Source organism: Ziziphus jujuba, chromosome 1 (genome assembly GCF_031755915.1).
Source record: "Ziziphus jujuba cultivar Dongzao chromosome 1, ASM3175591v1".
Taxonomy (NCBI): Eukaryota; Viridiplantae; Streptophyta; class Magnoliopsida; order Rosales; family Rhamnaceae; genus Ziziphus; species Ziziphus jujuba.
In genome coordinates, this window is record NC_083379.1 from 15068836 (window position 1) to 15080811 (window position 11976).

The following is an 11976-nucleotide window of genomic DNA, read 5'->3' on the forward strand; positions in this document are numbered from 1 at the left end:
AAATCGTCAAAAAATTAAAAAGATAATTTAACAATTACTTTATTAATGTGACCGCTTTATTTACCCATTTGGTCTATGTTTGAAATCTTGGTTCTTTCTATCTCTCTAGGAATGTAGTAGATATTGTCGTGTTATGTTTTCTATTTTACAATGAAAAAAAAAAAAAAAAAAAAAAAAAAAAAAAAAAAACGCATTCAATCTTATATTTGGCTCTTGATCAAATCATATCATATATTGGTTAGAAATTGAAGCACGCCATGCTATTATTTTAAGAGTTAATAGAAGACAAATTCAGCTAAGATCCTCCATAGCCAAATTTTACTTTTCAGTAATAATATTCTGGGCCCTTTTTGTTTTTTACTAGTTGTAGAAAGATTGTAAAATTGCGTGCATAATATCCTCTCAAATTAATAGAGAATCAATATGAGCTCAACGAAACAACAAATTAAATTATCTTTGGAGAGTGAGATGTGGGGTCTGTCATATTTGTCTATATAAGCGCCTACACTTAACTACCATGAATGCATCCCTGTCCATCTCTCTCTTTTTCTTTCTCTCTTTCAGTACTAACCATGAGAACAAGGTCATGTAGTACTTCTTCCCCAATAATACCCCAGTTGAGAAGAGTAGGTTTGAATATGAAGAGGATTAAAAAGAAAAAGTTGAAGCTTCGTCTTATTAAGAAGCCTCATGAGCAGGCCCGAACGCTAAGGAAGCTTAAGCAGCTCCAGAGAGCCATCCCAGGGTGCCATGAAATGAACCATCTAGGAGACTTGTTTGAGAAAACTGCAAATTACATCTTTCTACTTGAAGCTAAGCTCAATCTTCTCAGAAAGCTTTCCACCATATGTGGATTCTGATTTCTAAGAAGAAAGGATATGGCTCGTTATGGAGTGATTTTTAAGAATTATTTCAAATGAATTTTCAAAAATCGACTGATCGATGATTTTCTAGAATCATCAAATAAGTGATTTTTGGATAACAAAATTATTAGAAAGTGAATTTACATTTTATTTTCAAACACTGTATAAAGCACTTTTATTTCCTGGAAGTGAATTTAGTCATTGTGAAATCACTCCTGACGAGAATAATTTCTATGAATTCCGTTGTAATAAGTACGTGCCCAGCAGTAGTGGTATGGAGCTAAGCTTAGGATTTATTGAATGTGCTTTCTTCTGCTTTGAACTTTGTATGTATCCATGCCATCCTCAAACCAACTGGGATTAAATAATTAAAATACTATATATTAATATTTTTGTTCTTCTTGTAGTTTTTCCGTTTTTTCTTCTTTTGATTTGTTTTATTTATTTATTTGGTAATATCTTTTAATTTGTTTTATTGATTTCTGAAATATGATATATATATATATATATATATATATAATATATATGGAAATTCTATGGTGAGGATGGTACGCATGATGATTGCACTATTAGTGATGATTTTTTATAATATTAATGATGGTTTTGTAGAAAATCATCATCAATATTATAAAAAACTGTTATTAATATTGTGGTCCGTATAAAGACCGTTTACATCATAAACGTATTGTATGTATATATATATATATATATATATATGCATATAGCAAATAGAGTTTTGATTGCTAGGAAATATTTACGACATACCTTTATAATAGAAAGGTGCTAACACGGACATTCCTTTAAAATATCAGCACCTATATATCAATATGTTAATTATAAAAAAACTAGAAGTGTATACCATATGCATAATGCATGTCATGCTATAACTAAGTTACCGTAGTCAAGGGAATACTCCTAATAGGTTAAAAAAATATATATATATATTCACGTGCTCTCAGAACACTGCCTCCCAACTCTCACAAATAGGTGATCCCATGTGGATCCCATTTACTGGTAAGAGAAGTGAACAATGCTTTCGGGAGCATTGAAAATTTACACAAATTGTATATATATTAGGTTAAAATTAGATTTTTAATTAAAATTAGTATTTTTTTTTCTCTTTTTCTTTCTATTTTGGATGAGAGATATGCATTTAGACTTTTTACATGAAAAGACAATAACTCTGTTACTTGGTGTTCTCTTCGAATTATGTCTATATTATGTTTGATGAGGCAATTTGAGGTGCCGGACCCAAAAAAGCCATGCAGCACATACAATTTTATACTTGGTTTTGCATGTAGCCAAGTTTCTGTAAGTAATATATATGTGCGCCTGCACGTATACATACAGCTAGAGGGACAATTTTTTTTTTTTTTTTAACCGTGTAACTGGTGTAATTTCTATTTACCTCTGTTTGTCATTTATTTATTTATTTATTCCATCAATATTAATTTCGTTTATCATCTTCATATGTATATAGATAGGATCAGGATAAATTACCACCCAAAAAAAAAAAAGGATCAGGATCTATAAATTCACAGTTTCTCATATAATAATTCGGATTTACGTTCAAATATCGTATATCACATTTGAAAATAAAAAATGAAAATCGCAAATCTTATGCAGCGATATAATTTGAATTAAAAATCTTCATGATTTGGAATGTAGGGGCTAATATAAAATAACATATTTTTCTTTCACACTTCAGGACTTATTAACACTATAATATGTATAGAAAAACTGGATGAGTGACAGAATCTTAATCATACGTTAGATATGTAACATTATATGAAATCTCTAATTTATATTCAAGACAATCTTTTATATAAATATATATGTTTATATAAGACATTGTTCTAAAATTTATGTTAAGCATTTAACATCCGGTTACATAAATGTAATTTCAATGACAATTAATTGTAGGAATAGGCGAAACCAAGTAGGGCTCGGGTGGCACGTGCCCCCACCCCACCACCCGCCACTCAAAATTGTTTTCTTTTTATTTATTTTTTAAAATTTTCTTTTATATTTTATCTTTCCTATCTTATTCATTTAAAATTTTACAATACTTTTAGATTTTATACTTGTAATACTTATCAGCAATTTCTTTGTTATATTATATTTATTTAATTTTTAGTTAATAGCACAATAAATTTATAATTAAAATTAAAATTATTCTTTTTTGAAAAAAAATATATAATAGCTATTTAACTACTTTTTTATTCTACATAGAAATTTATGTAAACTTTTGGTTTTAATTAAAATTTTATTTGTTGTTTTTCATTTTCCTTAATTTATTTTTGCCGTTAGTTTTATATATTTAAATACATGTTAAATTTAGAATAGCTATAGAGAAATACTTGTAAATAAAGCATTCATTTCATAATCATCAAAAAATTATGTTCCAACAAACATCTCTAAATCATATTTTCCTTTTCTTGAAAAAAAAAATTATTTTAGTAAGTATTTTAATTAGTTGGACTTTAATATAGCTAAATTCGTTACATTTTTTTTTCTATATTATTATTTCTTCAAACCACACATTAGAAAATAATCAATACTTGACTATGTAATGGTGTTCCCCCCTCCCTTCTCGAAAAATTTTTCTGGATCCGCCATTGAATGGCACCATCGGCAGATGACATCTAATACGTACATATATATATATATATATATATGAATGACATCTAATATATACATATATATATATTCTAAGAAATTCTCCTATTTAATTAGGTTTTTGAAATTAAATTTAGGATCCACGTTTAGGCTTTTAAAGGTGAATAAAAGTTATAAGATCTGGAAAATATATGTGTATATGAGCATATAGAATTCTGAATAAGGAAATCATTATATACATATATGTATATATATATATATATATATTTATATTCATATATAAGAAAATTACAAAATTCATCTGAAAGTCTGTAAATTTTTTCCATTGACGTTATTTTACTGGTGGACACTAACCATCCAAGTAAAGTAGTACAATTATATGTATATATGGATATTTTAACCTTTTGCTGGTATCCCATAAGATTGTACCTACCTACCAAGAAGGAAAGTGAGGGGCCAGTACCAATACTACCATCCGAAATCACATTTGATACGTAGTTTTTGTTTCTCTCCTTGTCTCTTTCAATTATTATATTATCCGCAGCACTGTATTAGCTTCCTTATCTTGTCCTTACCCTACTATCAATATAGAGTCTAGAATTATTTGTAGCTATATTTATATGAAAGAATTTTATTCAGAAAATTTAGATTATATAAAAACAAAAATTCTCTTCTTTCTAATCACAGATGATTAATTAAATAATTATTAGTCTGTGTCTTTGCTGATAAATCACAACCACATGTTTTAATTCTTAGTTAGAAAAAGAATAACATTATTTATATAATCAATTGTTATACCATATTGATCAGCTGTCACCAATTTTTATTTTTTATATTGTTTGGCCAATTATTTTGATCCCTATTGTACATTTCCATTTTATTTTTGACAAAGGTCGAGAATTTGAATTTTTACATTTTGTGAAGGGCTATATTCAATAAGATGTCAATGCACTTTTTTTTTATTTATATTTGAGTAGTTTTCAAAATCAATACACCATTCTGGTAAGAAGACTCCATTAAGCACAAAAAGAAAGGGAAACCTCAATAAAAATTTATCTCGCAATACAAGCCTTAGTTTCCCATGAAAGGATAGAAAAAAATTTGCAGGATATAAATTAAGAGATACATATGTACAAACCAAAACTTTGTTATCCTTGATGGAATACTTTGCTGCTAGGTTATCATAGAGGTTAGCTTCCTTTGGGGTTCAAGAAATCTTTCAATTACTGTTTTTCATTTTCTCCTTGATAAAAACAACTGTCTCCCCCATGTCTCCCAAACACAAGGTTATGAATCATCTTTAAGTTGATTAATAGTAGACTGTGCATCACATAGCCAATCCACATTCTTCCATTCGAACTCTTCTGCAAGATTAACCGCCCACTCTTTGGCCTTGAGTTTAGCACGTTCAATCCCCATGGGATTAATAGGTTTTGGCCTCGAGGAATAAGACCCTTCCTTTGGCATTTCTAGCTATCATGGTTATCGCTGATTTGCCTGTGTGCAAGCTGTGTTGGTGTGATGATGATTCTTCCTCTTTGGCGGGGGCAAGGGTGTTTCCAATGTTCTTTTCTGTGAGTAGCTGTTGAAGGAGCCTTCATTGGTTAAACTGACGTAAACTCCTCAACCATATTTTCCCATCTTACAACCACTTGGGTTAAATATTTTTTATTCTCGAATTTTTTTTCATTTTGCATTTCCCGAACCATGTACAAAAAAAAGACAAGTAGCATGGAAGTAAAGTCTTTTCCTCACAAATTTGAGAAAATCTGAGAGGAGGATGACACACACCATCTCACCAACTCAAGAGCATTACTGTTGTTGACTAAGTCCAGCATCAAGCCCCATTTACTACTAAAAGCAACAACCCTTGTTGTTGCTAGGCATTGTAGGAATAAATGGGTAGTTGTTTCGCTTTCAAAACCTCATAGAGGGCAGCTTGTATCTTCCTTCCTTTTTCTCTAATAGAAAATAGACTTGAAAGGAAGCACATAAAAGGCTAGTCTGCATAAGAACATCTTTAATCTTTCATGAATGTTTGTTACCCAAAGTTTCTTCCAAAGGCTCTCTCGAAGCTCCATGATAGGGGTTAGGATTTTGTGGCAACTTTTGACTTAAAAAACTCCATTGATGCTCTTTGTCCAAAACAACTTGTCTTCAAAACTAAACTTGTTAGTTATATTTTTGATAACATCTACTGTCTGTGGATCGCATAACTCGTCAACATTAAATATAGGTATGAAATTATCAATATGGGGATTTAAATATAATGGTTGGATCTAAAATGGGTGAAATCAAAAAACTTGTTATGTTAATGGGTCATAAATGATTTACGATTAAAACCCATTTCACGCCTTAAAGAAAGGGTGTATTGGTAATTTTAGAATATTGTTAAAAAAACATATATATATATATATATATATGTATAAGATTTAAGAAAGGTTTGGAGTAAAAAAATATATTATTATTATTATTATTATAAGCATTTCAATAATTAAGTTTTTGGTTTTTTTTATTTTTATTTCATACCGTTCATTTATAACAAGAAATGAAAATGTGTTATACTTGCATTTTTCATTTTTTATTTGTCCAAGTTTAAAAAATTGTAAAATTGATTAAAATATGTACTAAATATGTTTTATTATGAAATTTATTTATTCAACTATTTTTATTTTTTTAAATTATAATTTTCAGTAAAGGGTGAAATGGGTTGTTAACTAAAAATATGTTATTTTAATAAACGGGTTTGAGTTTTGATATTTTCACCTGTTAGCTTAACATGTTTAGATTGATAAAATTCAACACAAATATGTTTCAACATGATTTATTATCAAGTTTAGTTTTCAATTTGAAAACTTGAAATTAACTAAAAATATAATTTTAAAATTAATATTTTTGTACATATAATTGAATAATTAATAATGCTACTGTAACATGTATAATTTTAAACTTCACCAAAATTCTAAAGCAAATGATATAACATTTGACATGTCATTTACTATTGGATATAAATTAATAGTGCCTTATAACCATGGAAGGTAAAATCTAATGAAACAATGTCAACTTATTAATGATCAAAATTGTGATTAATAAATTTGACGAATGTAGAGCTATCCTTAAATAACTAATAACTAAAGATGACATCAAGGGCTAGAATTTTATTTTTTTTTATTTTTTTTTTTGGGTAACAAGAAGAGGATAGAAAGCTTTTTTTTTTTTTTTTTCCAAACTTTTAAGCATGGTTTTGCAAAAATAGAGAAAAATTAAAACAGAATGGAGGAATAAAGGTGGATTTGTTTTGTTTTTGATAAGAAAACAAAAAGGAGGTGAAGAACGAAGAAAATTTTTGAGAATGGGGAAAAAGTAAGAGCTCTAGGGTGGAGTAGAAGATAATGGGAAAAATGGTCCTGAAATGTACGATGGTGTGCCTTTATAGACCAAGTACAACAAGAATGTTAAAATTGTAATTTCCATTAAATTAAAAACAAAAAGACAAAATTGACCCTCCAGGCTTTATAATATGGACAAAGTAGATAAGGTTCTTATAGGAATTTTGAAGAGTTTTAAAAGTTCAAATATCAAAACATCCTTGTAAAATAATTCAATTATACTTGGTTCCTTTCCATGACTTTTGTGTTCCAAAAATATCCTTAAATAAAGCAATTAATTTTCTATCCAAAAATTATAAACATACACACATATAGGGATGTAAAAAATGCCCAAAAGCTTCTCGATCAAACCCGCTTAAAAAATCCGACCTAAATTCAGCTTGAACTTGATATGGTACGAGCCTAAGCCTGCCTAATTTCTATTTGGGATGGACTCAGGCTTTTAATTTTAGTAGAGACTTGATAGTGAAACTCAGCCAATTAGACTACACGTTAGGTCGATCTAACGCCCAACTCAAAACCCAGCCAGATTAGCAAGCGCATTATAATTTTATAACCTTTTTTTTATATTTTTATTCAATATATATTAAATAGTTAGTGTATGTTTAATTTTATTTATTTATTATTTGTTATAAAACAAGATAACATATTGAAAATAATTTTAGATTCATCAAATTTATTAATCAAATATTTGGTATTTATTTATTATTTGTTATAAAATAAGATAATTTATTTAAAAATATGATAATATATATATATGTTTAGTATCCAATTACTTTGCATAATCATTGGATTTACTTTCCGTGATTTTAAGACATTTATTAATATATCAGTTATTAATAAAATAACTGTATCATTTGATATAAAAAATTAAGTTAATAAATTTGGTACTTGTGGCATTATTTATTTATTAATGCTATTATTTTTATTTTATTATTATAAAGATAGTTTAAGCAAAATAAAAATAATTTTAAATCAAATTTTAAAACTACAAGAAAACTAATAATTAAATTTTGGATTCTAAATTTTGATCCAAGCTTTTAAACCCAAAGTCCAAGCTCGATACTCACGTCCTAAGCAAACTCAATACCCACAGAGCCGGGTAGCTGGCTTTAGATCTGACATATTGGTCTGATCTGGTCCAGCCTAAATTCTCTCTCCAACCCCAAAAAACCCAGTTCGAACTTACCCGAACTTAAATTTTCGGACTTTAATCGTGCCCGGCAACCAAAATTTTCACCCTACACATACATGCCACATGGCAATTTTATATTTATCAAAAAAAAGCAATTTGTCATGTGTGCATATATATATATATATATATTAAATCACAAGAATACATAGTAATTATATTGCAGCAAGATTAGATTAGATGTTTGGTCAATATGCTTTGAAACTAGTGGTGAATTGATTGATCTTAATTTAATTCCTCCGTAGAATGTTAAACACTAGAATTTAATGGCAAGATCCACCTTAAAAATTCCTTCAGAATCTTTAAAGTGGCATTATCTAAAAAAATTCCTATTGAACAATTTCACAAAAAGTCCAAAGAACGTTCCTTAAAATATGGACAACCTAAACATTTTCTTGCAAATGAACATATATTCCATCATATTTTTACATCATCAATACAATCTTCAACTATAATTCCAATGTTAGCATCCATTACCATAAGAACAATTCTAATGTAAACCAATTTTACAAATATCAAATATAATTATAGTCATATCCACTGTATTCACGCATACTAAGAACACCTTAAAATACCTAATGTAATGAAAAGATATACTAAATATTACAAATATAAAAAAAATTAAATTAAAGTAAATAAAACTACAAGATATTATGATGTGGAACATAATTGATAATATGACACATGAGGAAAGCTATCAACTAATGCCTGAATTTAGATAAACGAATTAAAATAATAAAATGAGAGATAAGAATATTTTAAATGGATTAAATGTAACTCCCTACCTCCATTGGCTTCCCACTTTTTTGCTCTACTGATATTATTCCTAATTTATCCACTGCACTCTAGACGATACGAGATTTTTATTTAGACTTCCTAAGAGGTCACTCATCTTAGGATTACTTTCATTGAAGCACGTTCAACCTCAAAATTCTTTCAAATCCTGAAATCAGCTGCTCTAAAATAACCTCTGTAATTAAAAGAGTATCTAATTTATATTTCAACCATCATTGTCCCATATCTGAACTTTATAGAATTGAACATTAGGTAACCTTTGCCAATATGGTGGCCGTCCAATATCCAACACCTTCCCACACTTACCTTGGCAATATTACATTATTTCACCCATCGTCACAATCCACCCTAGTGCATTATTCACTGATCTTTCCATTTTCTTGCCTCATATCCTTTAAGGCTCACCTGGTCACATTCGTGTATTTTTCATTGTTCTTATCACTACTTACTTCATATCCTTTAAGACTCATAGATTTTACAAAACAACCCCTTAGAGTCCAACATTCTCATTGACACACTTCCAACCAAGTATAGGTCTTGATGCCATTTTTAACACTCTACCTGTACTGGTGTCCCACTCTCTTGCACGATTAATATTGTCCTCAATTTATTCACCTCATTCCAAACGGTATAGGATTTTTTATTCAGACTTTCCAATAGGTCATCCATTTTAGGACTATTCCTATTGGAGCATGTATAGCCTTAAGTTTAAGCCAACTTCTCTTAAAAGACCTATGTTATTAAGAGGTTGTTTACTTTACATATGAACTATCATTGTTCCACACCCAAGCTATATGAGATTGGACAACAGATAGCCTTTGTCAGCAAAATATCTTGTAACTGCCATGCACTCAACTACACTAACTCTAGCAGCATCATACTATTTCACTTTTGGTCCACAATCCATCTCAACTGTTCATTGTTTTTTACCATTTATGCCTACATCCTTTAGGACTCACAGATATTACACTAAATATTATATGAAAATAAATATTTATCTTTTAAAACTATTTTCTCTTAAACCTTGCACTATCACTTTTTTCACAAAATTCATATTTTAAAGCCCAAAACCTTTTATTATAACATTTGATAAATGCAATGAACTAAAAAACATAACCCACGAATTAAACTATAAGCTTTGTTATTTTATAAATAGCTTATATGTAAAATTATAAGTGTAAAAACATAGATATACCATTGAATAAAATTACAAAATTATAATGTATCATACCATAAACCTAGTTGACTAAACCGATCCCAAAAATCCCTCCAAAATTCCTAGGTAACCTTGTTTAGAGAAAGCCACCACCGAATAGTCATATGGAATATTTGGCAGACCATTTCTAAACGAGTGAATAACCAAAGAATTTCATAAATAAAACACACTCGAAATATATTCACAGTAGCAATCCAACCCCCAAATTATATTTTATAAGTCAACGTTTACCATTATATCTACAGCCATAACAAAAATTTCAATACTATCAATGGAGAAATATTACTACAATCTTGATCGATGTATATCATAGCATGCAATAGAATTTTATAGAATTTAAATTAATACAAGTAGGGTCAAAGAAGAAAGGGAAGCTACTAATATTGATAACCACAAAAATGTGATATGTGAAGGAAGCTGCCAACCAATAGTCAAAACTCAAGTGAACATATTAAAATAATAAAATGTGAGATAAAGATATTTTCATGAGTGGATTATTTGATATAAGAAAATAACTGTTTAACTTTCGAAATTCTTTCCTCTCAAAACCTTACATTTCCACTTTTTGAAATATTTTATGTTTTGAAAATTCTTTTGCAATATACTTATTCAGCCCAAAAGTCTATTGAATAAAATTCAATATGCGGTAACTAAATTGAAATTTAAATCTCATTGAATATAACTAATTAAATAAATTAAGATCACACTTTACCTTCTTATAAATCACTAAAAACCAAGCACAAAGCCATATGATTACCATTATGAATATATATGAAAAACATATATTTAGCCATTGAAATCGATTACTCAAAATGTAAATAATTCCATAAATAAATCATCATCTAAAATATGATTTTAAAGACTTGTATATCATATGATATACCTATTGTTATTGAATAGTTTTTAGCATCATAAGGTACCATGAATAGAGGAGGAGGGAGACCACTCTTCATAATCCTTTAGCATCCTAAAAGCATCGTGGGGGGAAGCATCATTATCACTATTTCTAGTAAAAAATGGAATATACCTATACAATGGTCATAACCAATATCCAATATCCAATATAATTACTAATATTATATGGTACACTAATCCAATCAAACTCAATATCATCTTTCAACCATATGACCCATATATATTCCACACGTTCAATTTTCAAATTTAAGAGTTGTTCCATATAAAGCAATCTTTTCTAGTTTCACCTTTTCAAAACAATGATTTCCATTTTTTAAAACTGAGTTGATAATAATTGGGGACTAAAATATCAATTCAAATATTAAAACCTTTTAAATACTAAAATTTATAATTTCAACATGAGCATATCAAAGTCTGAAAATATTTAAAATCTTGCCAAAAATAAAATAAAATCAAGACATGCCAAACTCACATCCAATCATGTCCAACATTATGCCAAGTTAACCCATATGCCTAATGAATGTTTGCTCGATAGTGCACTCGATGTCTAACCCTAACTGCTCACTTGCCACATTCCACTAGCACTGTGTGCCACCAACCTATGCACACATACATACTAAAGGCCCAAGCATGGCACATGGTAGCCACCATGCTTGGCCCATCCTAAGGCTCAAGGGCTAACAAACCTTCCCCACCTGAAGCAGATGATGTCCTCATTGAGTGGAGCCTCGAGTACTTAAATTACCGTAAACTACCATCTCTTTCCCATGTTGTATCAACCTTAGATTCTCCCATCCAATGCATAAGAAAATCAGTCTGCTTAGTCCTCTTGTTGTATGACATGGTCCTATGATCAAGAATCTTCTTAATTTGCTTCTCAAATTTCTTTCTAACTACAAGAGGGACTCTCGTAGGTTAAACTCAATTTGGATTTTCCACATCCTCATGAAATGGTTGCAAAAAGATAACATGAAAGGTTGGATGAAT